Source organism: Aricia agestis, chromosome 5, assembly GCF_905147365.1.
Source record: "Aricia agestis chromosome 5, ilAriAges1.1, whole genome shotgun sequence".
NCBI classification, from domain to species: domain Eukaryota; kingdom Metazoa; phylum Arthropoda; class Insecta; order Lepidoptera; family Lycaenidae; genus Aricia; species Aricia agestis.
In genome coordinates this window covers 17,814,025-17,830,444 of record NC_056410.1, presented here as the reverse complement: position 1 = coordinate 17,830,444, position 16,420 = coordinate 17,814,025, and the positions used below count along the sequence as shown (strand labels likewise).

Sequence of the window (16,420 nt, the reverse complement as noted above, 5' to 3'; positions counted from 1 at the left end):
ACATGCTTGCGAATTGCGATCCCTCGTTTTAAATAATAATTTAGACCGATCACAAAAAAAAAAACTGGGTATGCATTGATTTTCATAATACTAGTACATCAATTTTAAATAAAGGCGACGCCTTGATAATTATTTGGCTGTAGTGATATCGATTTTTCTCAGCAATGACTGAAGCTAAGAAATTAAAGTTCATTGTCAGTATTCATCATGTCTTTGTCTTTGAATTACCCATAGTATAACACGATTGGTCAACTTTTATAACACAGAATAATCAATCAAATAGACATCTGTAAAAAAAGGTATTATTTACAGATGATTTATTTAAAAAGGTATTATTTTGCCAAAAGAGGAGAGTGATTTAAGCTTCCAAAATTTGTACATAAATTGGTTCAAGGATACGCTTTAATTTGCTCATAGCTTAAAATATGAAATGTATTTATGGTTTTTAAATTACGCTACAAAAAATATTTTGTCGCTTACGCCCTTTCCATTTTATGGTGTTCCATTGCTTGTTTTCCATGAGAGGCCGGGTCCGCCTCTCATAGAAAACAAGCAATCTAAAACATAATATCCAACACGATTTTTTACTTTAACGAGGCGTCACCATCATCATCGTTGCAATTTAGCTGAAAACTCAATATTTGGTTTTCAGCTAAATTGCAACGATGATATTAATAATATTCCAGTCACAGTAGTATATATGCGTACGACAATATTAATCATCCATTGGAAAATTAGTATTTCAATTAATTTTAACGTCGATGACGGTTAGTTATGTCAAAAATGGATAGTACACGTATCGTCAATGAACGTCGTCGTCGTCACGCGTTCAACCGTTCAAGCGTTCAGTTCAGTTTAGCGTTCTTTATGTTGTAACTTGTACGTTATATAGAGATACTCACACAGGGAGCGTTCTAACCACGTCAGATTTTAGCACAGATTTTAGAAGTAAGATTTTAGTATGACTGACCGCTCGAATGCAGAATGCGCACGTAGAACGCTTGAACACGTAACCGATCTCTGTCTTAGAAAGGTCACTTAGAAAGTTTACGATAGTCGTCAACGATTTGCATTACTTTATAGCTCGAGAGTCCATCATATTTTGTACTTTTGCATAATAATAATAATAATTATTAGAGTTAACATTGCGAGTAAGAGAACATCGTTAAATATCTTGCGTCCTAGAAACATATTACGTCCTAACTTAACCTAATAGTAATCGTGGCAATAAATTATATACGTAGCCCTGAAGTCTGATGCGGTAAATACCTCTAAGTGGAACTAATGAAGGTGGGATCAAATGGACTCCAGCATTTAAGTAAAGCATTACAGGTCTTAAGACCGCGTCTGTAAAAAGGAATTTCTATTTAACAGCGGATCGCAGTATAAAATTGAATGAAACACGTTACCGAGCTTTTCCATTGATTGATTTTATTATTTTATAACTTTATTCCGATTTATAATCCATACTCATATTTTTCATTTGAATACGATGTCTTTTTACCAGATTCAAACTTATTTTTGATACTTACTACTACTCAAACTTTTTTTCTGACACTATAATATAGTGTCAGAAAAAAGTTTGAGTAAAATATATTATATTATTTTCATTTTTCATCAAAACAAGTTCAACTATTAATTTTAAACGTGAGGAGTCAGAAAAAAACGTAAACACACTAGAGGAGTTGTACAAAAGTTAAACTCCCGTAGAGTTTAACTTTTGTCAGCTAAAAAGTAAAGAAGTAACAAAACATACTTGTAAAAATGAAAACATACTTTTTTTTATTTATTAGTATACTAGCGACCCGCCCCGGCGTCGCACGGGTATAAAATATATAGCCACTGAACATTTTTTTTAAATTGATAGCCTATGGATCCTTCACGTGGTCTACTTCTTATCTGCCAAATAACATAAAAATTGCTCCAGTAGTTCGCAAGATAAGCCCTTTTAAATCATTTCCCCCGTTTTTTCCACATTTTCCTATTAGTCTTAGCGTGATAAAATATAGCCATTCATTGAGAAAGGCTATAGCCTTCCTCAATGAATGGGCTATCTAACACTGAAATAATTTTTCAAATCGGATCAGTAGTTCCTGAGATAAGCACGTTCAAGTTAGCCCTTTCAAATAATTTTCCCCGTTTTTTTCACATTTTTCTCTATTTCTTCGCTCCTATTAGTCTTAGCGAGATAAAATATAGCCTTTATCCTTCCTCGATAAATGGGCTATCTAACACTAAAAGAATCATCAAAATCCGTTTCGTAGTTTTAAAGATTAAAGGGAACAAAGAGACATGAGGGAAAAAAAGCGACTTTGTTTTATAATATGTAGAGATTGTGTTAAAAAACTGATAAAAAGTATTTTATATATTTTTTCTCGTGATTTTATTTAACGTTTCAAACGACGAATTGTTCATTTTTAACGTTGAAAGATATAAAAATCAAAACCAGTGTTACAGTAGTGTCTGTTGAAAGCAATGAAAATAAAATCTCTATTGAAACTTGTAGCTGTAACACAAATATTATTTTAGAGGTATTATTTGTTTGCTGACGAACAATAACTGCGCTCGCTCGCACAAGTGCACAGGAAAACAGGTGCATAGCTGGGTTAACTAAAGACAATGCTGTGTCCCTGTTACCAGTACTGGTTTTTGGGTACGGGCTTCTAAAGGGTTAAATGAAAAATAAAAAAAATACATGTGGCACTCGGGAAGCACCGCGCCGGTGGTAAAGCTATTGCCTAGCGTTTTTATCAACTTAATATGCAATAATTATAGTTCGCATACGTCTAGTCGCAAGCACACGAACACCGTGCCGAGTCTGATAGCGCCGCACCGCTGTGCTGGTCAGAGTGTTAGGTTTTTTACTTACAGGATTTTTTTGAGTCGGTCGCCGCGCTCAAAGCTTGCGATAAAATATATTATGCAATCGTTTAAAAATAGCATGACAAAATATCGCGACATTAACCTTCAAGCGGGCGCGCGCTATTTTGTAACGGCAGTGGTCGCGCGTAACCTAAAAGACGTCTTGGAGCCCTTACAGACGAACGGCACGTGTCGGCGGCACGCGTTGACGGCAATCGACAGCAGACGACGTCACGTGTCGGTGGCAGTCGGCGGCACGTGTCGGCGGCAGTCGGCGGCAGTCGACGGCAGCCGTCGACAGTTTATCACGCTTGCAGTTGTGACGTAGCGCGTAAAGGTAAAGGTCCACAGGTCGGTATCGTACGCAATGGACGTCTCGCATCAAACGGATATTTTTTTACAGTACGTCCACTGTATCGGCAGCGTACGGATTACCGACTAGACAGTACGTTTATGTTCAAATTAGTTCAAACAAAGTTTCTAAGTAAAAATCTCTGCTTTCGACTATTCCATCCACACCCCCCTTTTGAGCATTCGTTTACTAGGCTATTCGATAATCCGTACGCTGCCGATTCAGCGAAAGTACTGTGAAAAAATTATGCGTTTGATGCGAGACGTCCGTTGCGCATAATACCGACCTGTGGCGGCTTACCTTTAGGCGGTACATAACAACTGGGGGCCTACCACCACCTCTACTAAGCGACACCGTTTGACAGATAAGCAATAATTACTTTAAAGTCAAGCTAGCGATCTTAAAAAAGTTGATATTGCACAGCGGATTTAACAATATTTTTTTTACTGCCGCAGTCGTCGGCAGTTGACACTGCCGACGACTGCCGCCGACACGTGCCGTCAACTGCCGACGACGTGCAGTTCGTCTGTAAGAATCCTTAGGTGAATTTGGGAAACAAAACACTTTTTATTCAACCTTATTTATTATTTCATAAATTTAAATATTACTCTTTTTAAAATCAATCAATTCGTCCTGAAAATTAAATGTATTTTTGAAAACTTAGTTAAAAAATCCGGTGACTCAAAGTAGCTTATATCTAGTGTGAACAGAGGCAGAAAAAGTGATCGCAATTTTCTTATCCTAGTTCCGATTTTGTCTTCATCTAACAATAAAACTCGATGTTATCGGTCAACGACGACTTAGTTTTATAAATAAACATAAAATTTGTCTCAATTATATGAAAACTACATATAAAATTATAAGAAAGGCGCGCGGAGTCTTTTCGACGCCGGCACCGACACCAAAACAATTGAGTTCCTTGCTGCAAAGGGGGTGCGGAGAGTATGATGTAATTTTAATGAAATAAGGGGGCAAACGAGCAAACGGGTCACCTGATGGAAAGCAACTTCCGTCGCCCATGGACACTCGCAGCATCAGAAGAGCTGCAGGTGCGTTGTCGGCCTTTTAAGAGGGAATGGGGAAATAGGGGAGGGTAGGGATGGGAAGGGAAGGGAATAGAGGAGGATAGGGAAGGGAATTGGGCCTCCGGTAAACTCACACACTCGGCGAAATACAGCGCTGTTTCACACGCGGTGAAAACCGGCGAGATTCTGTGGGATCGTGGTATTTCTCCGATCGAGCCGGCCCATTCATGCCGAAGCATGGCTCTCCCACGTATGTAAGCTATTTATTTGGTAAATAGCTACGAATATACAACTAAGGAAAAGTAACTCCGTCAAAAAACATGCTCCACAATTATACTTGTCAAAAAAGTGTCTAAGGTACACATTTCAATACATTTGCAATATTTAGGTGACCTTGAGCGGTACTAGGCTGACGTTACATGACAGATCAAAAGGAACCTTTAAAACGGTAATAGTATGGGAGTTACGATTCCTTAGTTTTTATTATTTGTAGGTAAATAGATATATTATGAAAAGTTACTGAGAGAATGATAAGGATTCAACGATAAATAACGATACTATCAACGAAAATATATAATAATAAGCGGGCGCGCGACGTCGAATCGACTCCCTTCAATAGAAGGGAGTTAATTTGGGAAGGTTTAGTGGTATGTGTAACTGTAAGTGAAGATGTGTATTAAATTAGGTTAGAATTTTAGTTAGTTCTCGTTATGGATGGAAATAAAGATATTATTGTGGTAAAAAATTTTGGTAAATATTTTTTACCACAATAATAGTCTTTATTTCCGTCCATAACGAGAACTAACTAAAAAACTATTATATTTTTGGTGTGAGTGCTGGATACATGGTTGCGTCAGGATTTGACATTCTGCCGCCCAATGAAACATTAAAAACATTACACTTGCTTCAAAGAGGCTCTTTTCTTTTGTCAAATGCATCATAAAATTTTTCATCTGCAGCAAGGTTCATTTTTTGACCTGTTTTAAATTGGTCGTTTTGTTCTGTCATGTCATTATCGTTTCAAGCCGTTTACTCTGCATTAAAATCATGCCGGAATGTGTTCAAAAATTACACCAATTTTAGCTGCATGGTTATTTCAATGCGAATGTTATGCGCTCAGCGGTGTCACACTTTTATTTTGCAATGTATATCGGACACGTTTGTGAATTATTGTGACATTAAAAAAAGTTGGGGTTAATTCACATTGCAACGTGACTAGAACTTTGTAGTACATAGATGACATGAGGGAGTTGATGTTAACGATCACTCAAAATTACATCAATATTAAATCATTTCATCCGCCCACCTTCCACTCATTAAAAACATCGTTGCATCATTTTAGTCATAATTCACTTGAAGTGGTTCCCCAATTTTTGATTAGTTTATTATGTAAAGAAGGAGAGACTTATAATGGTATCTTGGAACATAATATACCAAATGAAAGGGCTTGAAAATTTAAACATTTTATATTATGACGAAAAATCATTCACACCAAGCCATGGGAGAAGAATGTTAATGAGCGATGTGCTACAGCTTGGGTACGGGTTCCATACAAAAATACACCTTGTCCTTTATAACTCTATCGAGTTATAAAGGACAGGGGGTAATGATAAGGGGTAAAATTAGTTATAACTTAGTTATTACTAAGTTTATTATGCTTTATCTGTTAGGTAACATTATAATTTATTTAATTAACATGTCATTGAAATGCATTAACATGTTATGTCTAATAGCAAATTGCCTAATCTCTGTCTTTGTCTAAGCCAGAGTGTTCTCAAAGTGCATGTTCCCGTATATAAGTGCTTTATGTCATCTCCCGGGACTGTTCAGTGTCGTGCGATAGCTATAATAATTGCGTTTACATATGCAATACATTTAAGAGCCTTGTTGTTGTATTATTAGCATGTGTTATAGATGCAAAGAATTATATCCCCAGTTTAAATAGAAGTCTTTGTATAGATGCGAGGTAATATGTTTCTATACCTACAAGAACATACCTAAATCGAAATTAATAATTAAATATTATAATAATGAAGCTTATGAAAACATTTTCTTAATTTCTAATTAGCAATAGATTTAAGAGCCTTGTTGTTCTGTTATTAGCATGTGTTATAGTTGCGAGGTAATATTCTGATGTTTCTATACCTATAGTATGAACATACTTTGATCTAAATTAATAAATATTCTTGAAGATTAGTCTAACATTTTCTTAATTTCTAATTAGCAAAGATGTAAGAGCCTTGTTGTTCTATTATTAGCATGTATTATAGATGCAAGGTATCATTATGATATATTATCTATACCTATACGAACATTGAAAGTTGATCCTTTAATATAGGTATCAAAAGTAAGAAATATTCTTGAAGATTTGCAAAATTCTTTTCTTGTTGAGAATTTGGCATCAGCCTGTACAAGTACGATATTATATAGTTTTAAGACATTAGTTAAAAGTTTATGTAGAATTATTGTTTTATTTATGAAGCGAAAGAAGTTATTAAAAGGAAAATAATTGAACATTGTGACTAGAGTTATATATTGTAACAGCCATATAACTGGTTATCAGTTATTAATACGTATTTCTTGCTGAGGAACAATAAGAAGTACCGTACTTCTGGGAATGAGAAATAACTTAAACAACATTTAATTAATAATACTATATCTATCTTTGGACACTTCACACCACGTCAGTCTGGCCCCGTGGTAAGTTTCTGAAGGACTTGTGTTACGAGTACCAGACAACGGATATAATATATTTAATACTTTTATACTATACAAATTATATATATTATTTAAGATTTTTATTGTATTATATACAATATACATATTTAATACACACCCATGACCCAGAAACATCGAAAACTTTGTGTTCCGTCCGTGGGATTCGAACCCGCGATCCCCGGCTTGAGCGCTAACAACACGCTCAACCACTGAGCCACAGAGGTCGTCAAAAAATAAGTATGCAGCTGTTGTTCCTCAATATAAATAGTGTATAATGATCATGAGTGGAAAAAGCAGGAACAGTTAAAAAAAAACATTTTTTGCATAAATGGAGGCTTTAGGGCCGGGGAAATGAATTCAAATCAAAAAATGTAGATTGTATGTATAGCCAGATATATTAGCCAGACGATGAAGTAGGAAGGTTTTTTTAAATTATAAGGTAAAAAACGAGTAATCATCTTTATGTTATGAAATGTTAGTTTTCTGGTTCTTCTACTCACGACTTTGATTATGTCATTTCAGAATTACATTCAGATAATGGGAAAGCTTATTGCCTATAGCTATACGTAAGGTCGTGCCACCTTTGTGTTCCAACATCATGCTTTTGTTCTCATGTGGCCTTATGTTGGCTCTTAGCTACAAATCTTGAGGCATTCAGAAAGAATACAGATTACAGATTCTTGTCAGTATAAAAACTATTTTGATATTGTATCATAAAATGAATCTTAGGTTACCTATATAGTATCTATAGATACATTTTTTTTAAACTAATTTAGATTATTTTTTTTCATGAAATAACGAGCAAACGGGTCACCTGATGGAAAGCAACTTCCGTCGCCCAGGGACACTGGCAGGCATCAGAGAGCTGCAGGTGCGTTGCCGGCCTTTTAAGAAGGAATAGGGTAATAGGGGAGAGTAGGGAAGGGAATAGGGGAGGGTTGGGAAGGAAATATGGGAGGGTAGGGAAGGGAAAAGGGTAGGGGATTGGGCCTCAGGTATATACTCACTTTCTCGGCGAAACACAGCACAAGCGCCATTTCACGCCGGTTTTCTGTGAACCCGTGGTATTTCTCCAGTCGAGCCGGCCTATTAGTGCCGAAGAATGGCTCTCCCACGTCATAAACTGACGTAGCTGACTGACGTGACGTGGGAAAATTGATATTTAAATATGAACACCTCCATCGTATGTATCGCAGACACAATATACTTAATATTATTTTCAATAGTTATGCGGCAGCCGGCTGCCGCCTGGGGATTTATGGGTTAATCATGATGAATAAAGATATTCACCATTTATTTACCAGCCAGTCACTATTTTAAAGTCAATGTTCATTTGTAATTTAATTCTTGAAATAGTAACATCACATTAGCGTTCGAACATTATTTTGTTCCCAAATGCAAAATGAAAAGCGATGTATTGGGCATGATACCGATGAAAGTACACTCGTACAATTGAATTTCACGAAACTTTCTGAAAATCTTTCCCTTTTAGGAATTGATTAGAAAAAGGGGCGCAACAAAAGAAATCTATTTTTTCTATATTGTTGTTCGCGTCTTTTATTTCCGTACCTGAAATCCCGGGAGAGACCCGATGTATCGAAATATTTGGAAAAGATAAGCACTTTTTTCTTTTATCACCAGAGGGTGTGCTAGTTACATGTTCTAGCTATGAGTTGGTTACATCCATATTATAATATCCATGGACGCTTCACACCACGTCAGTCTGGCCCCGTGCTAAGTACCTACCTGAAGGACTTGTGTTACAGGTACCAGACAACGGAAATATCTTCAATACTTTTATACTTACTATACATATATTAAGGATTTTTATTATATTATGATACACATATTTAATACACACCCATGACCCAGGAACTTTTGAAAACTTTTTTGTTCCGTCGGCGGGATTCGAACCCGCGACCCTCGGCTTGAACTTCTAACATGCCCGGCACCGTCTGAGCCACAGAGGTCGTCTCGAGTTGATTACTAATATTATTATAAATGCGAAAGTGTGCTAGTGTGTTACCTCTGTACGCTGAACCTATTTCGATGAAAGGTATGGAGATACTTTAAGTCCCGGGAAAGTACATCCCGCTGAACGTGCGGTTCCCATTTCGCGCGCGGCCTCATCTAGTAAAATTTTAAATCAACAAAAACGAAAGGGATTCAGAATTTTTCAAGTCATTTTAATATTTTGTTTAAGATATTAATATGAAGTATAATATTCACGGGACAACATTGATCTTCCTCGGCCCATTACAGTTGGAAATGTACGAAATTATACCCTGGGGTAAAATCTACCCCATGAGAAAACTTTACAAGTGATGCTCAATGCTCTGAATGTATGTTTTCAATATTATCATTTTAGCGTCGGGCCGTTGCAAAATTATTTCTTTCGAATACTTTTCAATATTTAATAGTCTTATCATCAGGAAAATTGATTTAAAGACATAGCTAGACCGACGACATTTGGTAGGTTCAGCCCGGCCGCACATTATCCGAATTTCTGATCAGAAAAATTTCTTACGCCGCTCATACATTTTGACACGTCAGAATTCTAATAGTATGCGGGGTCCACAACAAAATGTATGAATAGAGTGCGTAACGGCGGGGCGTCCGAATTTTTCTGATCAGAAATTTCGGATAATATGCGGCCGGGCTTAGTCAAGTCAATATCAGTGGTGAGCGGTTGGCTGGGCGCTACATAACCCGGTGAAATTATATACGTATGGGTTGTGTCTTGTGACCATCTTTACAATTAATGCTTATGTCTTATGATACAATTTCGTGATGGTACCATAAAGTTAATATACCTCGAGCTGTCAAACGAAACCGACAGCGGCACGTGCCGACTGAACGTCAACAAAAGAGTGCTGCTGTCATATTGTATCACACGTCTCTTTTTACCACGCAGTGTTACTGATAGTGACATCTCTCTAGCTCAGGCCTTTGTTTCTCTATTCCGCTAAGTATATTAACTTAATGGATGGTACATAAAATAATATAATTGTATTTGGAATAAAATTTCGGATCGCCCCAACCAATACAATTCTGTCAATACTGGACACTGGTTCTATGAGCGGAATGACAAATGGCACAATTAATAAAGCAGAATAACTATACTGTATTTAATTGTAAATACCGTAATTAACTGTTCACGCACTTTGTATAATTGCAATTGAAATGACAAATGTGAATTGCTATCGCGGTTCAGCATCGATCATTCCAAATCGCCCGATTAGACAGCATTTGCATTAAAGGGTTATGTTTGGACTTACAATGGAGTTATTTTCACTGCGTTTATAAACTGAACTGTGAAATTACTGTACTTCGTTTTTTTAATTCATTTTCGTCTGAAAAAAAAAACTTGATAAAATAATCTGTATTTTTGTAGCTACTAAACGCTGGAATAGAAGAAATAGCCGCCCACATTAAACGCTGTTATAGGAGAAATATATATGTAACGCGTGGGTTCAAAAGTTAATAGAATAGTATTATCACAAGAAGAAATTCCGATAATTCCATTATTACAAAACTTAGCTGTAATTATTAAGGTCTGAAATAAAAAATACTGCCAGGCTAGCAGTAGTGATGAGAATTCGTTCGTCAATTTGTCGCTCCCAAGTTTCATTCCATGAAAAGTCATCAACGGAAAATCGCTATTGTAAAAGCGGGATCAGCAAATTCATGGAAAATTCGTTTTTGGCTTGGCTTGAAAATTTTACTACAAAACCGGCCGAGAATAAAAACAAACGCGGATACGTGCAGTGCGTGGGACGCCAAATCGACTCTACGTAGAGCAAGGGACAATCTACAAAAATATGTCAATGTTTTTTTACTAGAGGTAAAGTTTTGGTAAATAATTTATTCACTAGCTGTATTCCGACCGTATAGAAAAGAGAATTTTTGTTTGTTTCATCATTCATTTGCTGCGATTTTATTTTAAAACAGCTGCGGTATATTATTAAGTTTGTGACAATAATATTACTCACTACATATTGCAAAACAAAGTCGCTTTTTTCCTCACGTCCCTCACGGCCACGGATAGTACCTAATGAATATAAATAAAAACTACTGAATCGATTTTAATAATTTTTCCAGTGAGTGACATAGGCTATAATATAATATTTTATACCCGTGCGCAGTTGGGGCGGGTCGCTAGTTCCCAATAAGTCAAAGCCATTGTATTTTGCTGTGTATATATTATAAGTAATATATTTACATCGTGGTAATTTTATCTAAACATTCATATATCATTATTTGTGTTATTGTTTACGAGCCAGAAAGATTGAGGGAAAAGTTTGTGTGAATTATGGCCGCCGTGTTTTCGTTTGGAACTGCTTTCCTAGACAAATGGCTGCTTAGTATCATGGCTTTCGTCAACGCGGGTATACAGTAAACATCAATTATTTATTTTTAGCTACGAATAATAAAAACTAAGGAATCGTAACTCCCATACTATTACCGTTTTAATTTTGGTTCCTTTTGATCTGTCATGTAACGTCAGCCTAGTACCGCTCAAGGTCACCTAAATATTGCAAATGTATTGAAATGTGTACCTAAGGTACACTTTTTTGACAACTATTGTGGAACATGTTTTTTGACGGGGTTACTTTTCCTTAGTTTTATTATTCGTAGCTTTTAGTATCAAGGCTTCGCTATACAATATCATACTAGCTATTTGACTGAGCTTTGCTCGGTATTCGATTCGAATGAAATGACATTTTCAAAAAATGATTCCTCGCTAGATCGATTTATCGCCCCCCATACTTATACTAAATTTCATGAAAATCGTTGGAGCCGATTCCGAGATTCCGTATATATATATATATATATATATATATATATATATATATATATATATATATATATATATATATATATATATATATATATATATATATATATATATATATATATATATATATATATATATATATATATATATATATATATATATATATATATATATATATATATATATATATATATATATATATATATATATATATATATATAGTATTATGTCTTTATTGTACTAGTTTAAATGTCGTGTCTTTAGTGTACATTGCCCTGTTTCACACCATTTTAAATCCACTACTGTTTATGGTTTGCTGGAAGAGATCTATTAAAGAGATAAGTACGCCAATGTAATATTGTCACTTTTATAAATATGTCATAATTTTGTATGTAAAAAGAGAATAAATAAATATAAATAAATAAATAAGATTTAAACGAAGACAAAAAATGTACTGAGGTAATGTCCAAATATTACGATAGCCTATTTAATTTTGTATAAATTAATAAATAAACTCTCTATCATGTGTAACTTTTATTCATACGAATTTAATAGATAGATATATAACCCTCTTAAAAGGTTGGGAACCATCTGTAGCTCCTCTGATTTTGCGAGTGTCCGAGTGTGATAGGTAGTCCACGGTAGTTGCTTTCCATCAGGTGACCCGTTTGCTCGTTTGCCCCTTATTTCATTAAAAAAAAGATAGTTAAAATATCTTTGTAACGGCAATACGTAACCCACAGTTTCCGGAGCATATAGTTAGCTCTAACGAAGTCGCGGGAAACAGTTTTGAAATAACACAAGTTTGATAAGACACTTAGGGCCTGTTTCACCACTTTCTGATAAAGTGCCGAATAGCCTATTCACAACTTTTTTGACAGATTCTTCATACTTGATCTGTCAAGTTAATTGGTGGATAGCCTATTCATCACGTATCAGGAAGTGGTAAAACTGGCCCTTAAAGTTACAAGTGAAGGACCTTAAATTTAACTTGTACAGATTGTACGAGTACAAACCAGAAGTTGTCATCTGGTTTGTGAAACTTGGAACACGCTGCAGGCAAAAAGGCAGAAGAGATAATAGAGCTAGCATGATGGTAATTGGTAAGTCATTATTTGTTTTACTTTATAGTAATGGACGCTGTTAATTTTGTGTATCATCCCACAAAAAGTCACGTATTGAGTTATGAATGCAGTCATGTTTTTAGATCATATTTTAGGAAGAGACTGCATTCATAACTCAACAAAAAAAATGTGGGTTAATACACAGCGACCGTACTTAATAATAACCATACTTAATATTATTAAGTATGGTCGCTATGGCCTATTATAATAGAATAAAAGAGGGCCTAATTATATTAGGCCCTCTTTCGCCAGCCTAGGATTCTTAATGAACTTAAAGAAACCTTTTTCATCAATAAAAATAAAAAAGAGATAACTAAAATATAACATACATAATATCGCGTTGAAAATGTATTCAGCGTAACATATTATTCGTATTCTGAATTTTAATGAAATCTGGAAAACGTAAAATTAAAGTCTACATTGCAATGAGCTAATAATATTAAACTCCTAGCTTCTATGCGGACGAAGTCGCAGGCATAAGCTCTTTAATTCATTTTAATTTTGCTGGCGAAACTCTGTTTCCGGATTTCTATTTAAGGTAAAAGGTAGTGAAGGTACCATCGACGACATTTCCTAGGCAGTTGACGGACCTACGTCATTTGGTCGGCATATTATGTCAGTTCAATGTTAGCTGTGAAGCCGATCACAATTCACAAATTGTGGTCGGTCAGATGGGTTTGATTTAGCGCGACCAAATTAACTACTTACAGTTATTTAGTTCCGCCATCTGCTTGGAATCAACTTCTCTGATATTACATTCTTAAGGCTAGGTTATTCCAAATTCACGTTTCTAGAATGAGTAATTTTTAAAGAAAGCGTCATAAAAAAACTGAAAAATATATACATGTATAGATATATCTTTTAACTAATGACTTTTATGGTTAGAAACACAATACAGATAATTTTACTCGATAAAAAAAAATCCGAAACAACCTCGATTTTAAAAACATTTTGAGTTTTATAGGACTTACAGGGACTCAATCAAAAAATAATTTGGATAGTTCGATTACTATTAAAATTTTACAGGGAAATTTTAGTTATACTATTTTTTATCTAAGTAAAAAGGTTTTTTCTCCTATTTCACCCTATCATGGACGCGGCGAGCTTCGTAACCGCCATTGTACAAGGCGCGCTGATATGAATGTTATTTTAATGTCATTTACGTCGATATTCGCACTGACAGACATCGACCTGCTAATTTAGGAATAACCTCCCCTTAAGGTTAAATCATATTATTTATAGATATGTTCTTTATAAACTAATCTACTTAAAATAGAATCAGATCTGTAACATGCAAAGATCCTCCTTGAACTACATCTAGATATCCTGCAGGCAAACTTGGAATACGCCGGCGGCTTATCTCGCGAGTTGTCGCAGCAAATACGTACCTAATTACGAAGCAAATGATTTATAAACGGATTTTCTTTAGCCTATTTTATCAATAATCGACTAGTAATATTATTTTAGGTGTAGGTCGACCTCCAAGTAGGTGGGACGACGATCTCCGCTTAGTTGCAGGCCCATGTTGGATGCGAGTAGCAGGAGATCGGTCATCTTGGCGTTCATTGAGAGAGGCCTATGTCCAGCAGTGGACGACTATAGGCTGATATGATGATGATGATGATGATGAATATTATTTTATTTCGTGAATTATATATATAAAAATATTTCAAAATGTAAAGACTAACTGCCGCACTCAGAGTGGAACATTAATTACTTAAATGTAATTAATTCAAAAATTTGACATAATTATCTGTCAAACTCTTCATTTAATTAAAGTAGGTATTCAAAGTTCATATTATTCTCGTCAAATAAATAATATTAAGTCAGTAAAAAATATGTTGTCTAAAGCTTAATTTACTAATTAAATCTAGATCATAGCCGTGGTTGTAGTAATTAAATTTGTATAAAATTAATAACAAAACAAAAAACAGCAGGAAGTATAAAAATTTTCGAATCACGATATTTTAAACAGAAACGGGCGTAAAAAAACTTTAACGAACTTTTAGCGCCGATAAAACTTACCACTTTCACAGAATTACACATTAACGACGTCCATAACTGTTGTACAAACACGTCAGAAATCCAAATAACTTTACACTTCGAGAGTTGTTCGAGAGCGATATGGGACGGGAGCTCGCGACCGCGCCGGCCCCTCTCTCCTAGCTCACTGGAGCAGGGATCTTGGAGTCTGCGTAGTGCATCCCTACAGATTGCTATACGGAATAAGCGCTAGTAAATTACGTACACGCGTTACGCGAATAGCCATGTTCTTGATTGGTCTGATGTCCCGCGAATGCTCTTAATTTTTTAATGACTGCTTTTAGATCAAGATTTCTCAGCTTCATACATGCCGGCTGGTTTAAATTGCATTTAGCGATTTATATATAGTTTTTATTAATTAATAAAAAACTTTTACTATTATAATGTATCAGGGAAGTAGATTCCTAGGCAGAACTACGTAGTTTGGTTACAACTCACGTTACATCAAACCCATCCAAAAGATCACAAATAATAACATTCAATTGACTTATTCCGACCAAATGACGTTGGTCTGTCAACTGCCTAGGAATCAATTTCCTAGATGGTACTTTTGATGCAATGTTACATGTAATATTAAGTCTGTCTTTAATAATATCTTTCAGCTTAAATCACTGAACAGATTAACATGAAATCTGATATGGTTAAATTTTGATTCTTTATAAAGCAAATTATATATTATAAATTATTTAGTTTTTAACGCAATATAATAAGTCATTCCCACGATATTTTAACCACAAAAATTTAACCAAAATAACTGTATTTAAAAAAATAAAACCGAGTTCAAAATTGTACGTAATTGAGAATTAAAAGTCTCTATCTCCAAAACTACTGAACCGATTTTGATGAAATTTGCACTACTCCCTAAGTTGAACAATACCTAATACAACAAAAAAGGAATTACTGAAATCAGACTGGTAGTTCCAGAGATATGCGAACACAAAGATAAAAACATACATACACTTTTGAAATTTAGCACATTTATTCAGACGCTGATATAGACTAACATGTATACGAAAACTGGGCAGTTCTGGAAATATTACATACATACTCGTCGAATCGATAACCTCCTTTTTGAAGTCGGTTAATAAAGTACCTGAAAGGACACGAAAGCTTCAAACAAAACCAAACGCTTCGAAAATGAAGTATTCTCCTTTCATTGAAGTTGGAAGTTAGGAAGTTCGTCTGTCTCGTACGAGCACTTAATATATCTTTACCGCCACCGGAGTAGCTGTTGATATTTGTGTCACATACCATCTTTAAAACATCCTGCGAAGCGTTAGTGAATAGTTCGTTCTAAATCATATTACATCTAACACAACCCTTAGGGCTAGGTAATAAGGCTTACTAAAGGGACTCCAGGGCAAAATATCTTCGAACTACAGTTTCGAATGTCGCTGCAATCGAATTGGTTTTCAACGGACCGAATCTGGAAAATATAAAAGCACCTTACAAACTAAATCCAGCACTCCCTGATAGTATTAGCTAGTTACGGGTCTGG

At 35.3% G+C, this 16,420-nt stretch overlaps 1 protein-coding gene across 1 annotated transcript in view; it reads right to left on the bottom strand.

The window, feature by feature from the left end:
- Positions 1–15,026, bottom strand: part of LOC121727098 (protein artichoke) — a 39,474-nt gene extending 24,448 nt beyond the window's left edge. Inside the window, exon 1 of the mRNA XM_042114775.1 lies at positions 14,905–15,026. The gene's annotated coding sequence lies outside the window, so the exon portion shown is untranslated. The remainder of the gene's footprint in view (positions 1–14,904) is intronic.
- Positions 15,027–16,420: the final 1,394 nt, after the last annotated feature.